Source organism: Oryx dammah, unplaced genomic scaffold, assembly GCF_014754425.2.
Source record: "Oryx dammah isolate SB20612 unplaced genomic scaffold, SCBI_Odam_1.1 HiC_scaffold_9, whole genome shotgun sequence".
Taxonomy (NCBI): domain Eukaryota; kingdom Metazoa; phylum Chordata; class Mammalia; order Artiodactyla; family Bovidae; genus Oryx; species Oryx dammah.
In genome coordinates this window covers 1,311,522-1,315,193 of record NW_024070193.1, presented here as the reverse complement: position 1 = coordinate 1,315,193, position 3,672 = coordinate 1,311,522, and positions in this window count along the sequence as shown.

The following is a 3,672-nucleotide window of genomic DNA, read 5'->3' as shown; positions in this document are numbered from 1 at the left end:
GTGTGTGTGTGTGTGCGTGTGTGTGTGCGTGTGTCCATGTCGGTGCGCGCGCACGCCTGGAAAGCACGGCCTTTGTGGGCGGTGCGGGGACCTCTGGAGGCGGGGCTCCAGTCTCTCTCGCCGCAGGTCCTGAGCGAGGGGGCTCTGGGGCCCCGGGCAGGCGAGCCCCGAGGCGGGCGGGGACCCCTGGGTGTTGCCGAACTCCTCGTTTGGTACCTGGCACACACCCCCTCTGGCTGGAGTGGGGCCGGCTGGTGTGTGCAGGGGGTGGGGGGGGCCACCACCGGCAGGCCCAGGGCCAGGCCCCTGCCCCCTCCCCAGGACACACAGAAGATACATGAGGCCGCACCCACCCTCGTGCAGACCTGTGCACAGAGTCACGCGTGGAGGCACGCATTGGAGCATGCGGACCCGAGGACCTGTGGCACACCCACGTCTGGATACCCACAGCCTGGCCTGGTGTCAGGCGACACCTCCTCCCGTGTGCACTCCTAGACGGCCTTGAGGAGGGCAGACACGTGGAACACCCCCCGCAACCACGCCTTCACCCGCAGGCTGGCACAACCGCTCCTTCTCGCACAAGTCTGCTCACGCTGGGGGACACGCATGCCCGCACGCTCACGCAGCACCCTTCCTCAGGCAGCTTCACCTGGACCACGCCCGCACTCGGCCTGAGCACACACACCCGCGCTTCCTCATCTCACACTTGTTCGACGTGCCCGCAGGTACGCCAACGCCCCTGCTCGTTCGGTGCCCACCCACTGGCACACCGCCCTGCTCATCTATACACGCCGGGCACACCCGGGGACACACACTTGGGTGCCTTCGGCAGGCAGGCCGGCCGGCGGCCCGCGCACCGGGCGCCCGAATGCCCCCCGCAGACGGCTATCTGCCTGCCCATCAACGCGCGGGTCTGCGGTGGTAAACGATGCATTCGATGGCGGGCGCATTTGTTGTGCGCGCTCTGAAAGGGCTCCGATAATCTGGAAGGCAGAGATAAGGAACACCATTTATTCCGCGGCACTTTGGAAACAATTCCCTAACCCTGTACAGCCCCATTCTCGGGCAGCCTCCGGGAGCCGGGCAGATAACGATTGGCTATTCATTATCTTCGCCGGGAACAAAGATTAGCCGGCCGAGATGAAAAATTACCCCCGGACAGCGGCGCAGCCCCGCGCGGACCCCCCTGCCCGCGCCTTGGGGCCCCGCCCGCCCGCCCGCGGGCTCCACGCTCACGCCCTCCCGGCGGCGGGCCTGGGCACTCGAGGATACTCGGACGTGCCGGAGGCGGTGGCCGGGGGACGGGGGGAGGCTGGCGGTCCGTCCCCGTCTGCCACCCCGCCCAGTCTATCTTTCACGTCCGCTCTCCCGCCTCCTTCCCCGAGGGGCCCTTTCTCCGCTCGCCCTCCCCGCCAAGGTGTAGGAGCCCCTGGGGTGCCCTTCTCTCCGTATCTCTCTCGTCTCTCTGACCGTGTCTCTTTCTCTGGTTAACACTTTCACTGCTTTCCTTCCCATCTCTCCAACCCTTTCTGCCACTTTTTTCTTTTCTTTCTGCTACTTTTTGGTTCTATCCCTGAGGCTCCCCCAACCCTCCACCAGGCCCTCTATTGCTGTTGCTTTTTACAGTCTGTCCTGGGGTCTCCCTGCCTGTCCCCTTTACGTGTCTCTCTGGACCTTTCTAGCACAGACTCTCTCTCCTTGTCTTTCCATCCACCCCAGGGAGGCTCCAGCCCCTCCAGGAAAGGAGATTGTAACTGGGGGGAGACAGGGAGCTCCCTCTCCCAGGGAGCAGGGCAGACTAGGAAAGGCACTGTAGACACAGCGCCTGCTGGGTTTGTGGGGTGCACTCCTGTGCCCCCCGTCCCCCCCAAGGAGGCCACCTCATTAGAGCAGTTATTCAGCATGGCGCTGGCTTTGGCAGATAAGCCTTATCAGCTCATCTCCCCCTCCCACAGACAGACAGCAAGTGCCCTCGCAAATGGCACCCTGGTTCCGCTGGCGGCCTGCCCTGCTGGTCAGGGAAGGTGCTCCGGCAGGCAATCTGGGAAGAGACACACATAGTGTCAGCCAGGGACACGCTCCTCCGCAGCCCGCAGACAGTCACCCTGGGAAGAGTCGCACGCGGCTCGCAGATAGACCCCTGCGCACGGAGGCCCGCAGCCCAGCTCACAGACACAGCGGGTCTGAGACGCCGCTGCTGCTGCCCCCGCTCCTGCGTGTGTCCTCAGGGACATGCAGCAACGTGTAGACAGGCACCTGGAAATACCCACTTCCTATCGCAAGGTCCACGGTCACCCTGGTCTCGCAGATACACAGGGGCACAGGTCCAATTCCAGAGCTACTCCCTCCCGAGAGCACTCGCGGGGTCGCACTCTGCGACAGCCACACACAATACACGAACTCGCAGGGACCCAGAGAACGGTACACAAAGAATCTGGGACCCTCAAGAGGAGGCAGTCAGGCCAACAGCCTCAGCTTTGCAGACTTCCCTTCCAGTGTGCTCACGAATGGCCACAGACACACGCGGGCACTCAGCCCAGAGGGCTCACACAGGCAGTACAGTCACCCCCAGCTTCCAAGAAAGCCCCCCACACAGCGGACGCCGCTGGTCTGGCAGCTGGGATGCACCTGGGCAAGCACTTCCCAGTCTTTTGGAGGCAAAGTACTTTGTCTTTGGGCCAAAAGCCCCCAAGGGCACTTTCACTCTCCCTGGGCACCTGGGACGGGACTCCAGCCACCGTGCTCAATCTCCTGGTAGGAACTTTGGAAGTTCAAGAACTGGCCTTCCTAGCTCCCAACCTCAGGAGCTTCTTGGGGTGAAGACTCCCCGCTCCTCCACCCAGCCTTCCAAGAACAGCTCTCTGCCCTCACCGCCCTCTCACTCCAGGTCTCTCCTCAGAAGGGCCAGACGGTGCCTCAAACTCCACTTCTGAAATCCCCTGGCTGCTCTGGAGTTGGGGTGGGCTGTAGGTGGGCCAGGGCGAGGGCTTTGTTACACCCAGGCTGATCAGCCTAGGAGTGAGGCAGTCGTGTGAATGCCAGATAGGCATCAAGGTACATTTGCGTGTGTACACGTAGGTGTGACCCAGACCTCCTGCCTGAGGATGTCCATCCACGCCGAGTGTGCTAATGTGTGTGCACGGATGTACATGTGGCCGTGTGAGTGGAGGTGGATTGGAGGAGGAGGAGCAGGCATCTGTGTGTGTGCGTGTGTTGAGTGCGTGTGCCCACGTCTTTGGAAGTCCTGGGGAAGAGTCTTGGAAGACAGACCGCCGGCCTTTCTGAGCACATCCCACCGTGAGCACCCCTGCCAGGGCGGGAGTGGGCTGGAGTGGAGGCAAGTAGGGAGAGGCGCCCTGAGTGCCCACCGCCCACCAGCCGCCAGTGGCTGGACCAGGGAGGCTGGGCGCGAGCCCCGCACCCTCCTGCCCCCCCCCCCCCCGCAGCGCACCCGCCTCCCCCACCCCAGCCAAAGTGATGTCGAAATAAAAGCAGACCGCGGCAGCGGGGGGCAGGGAGGGCCAGCGCCGCCCGGGCTCACCGCTCACGTCTCCTCCTGGCTGCCGTCGCCCCGTCATCCACCCCGCAAACAAAAGCCGCCCGCCGCACACCATGAGGCCGCTCTCCGCGCCGCTCGGGCCCTGCTGGTGACGCGGCCTGCCCGCGCGGCTC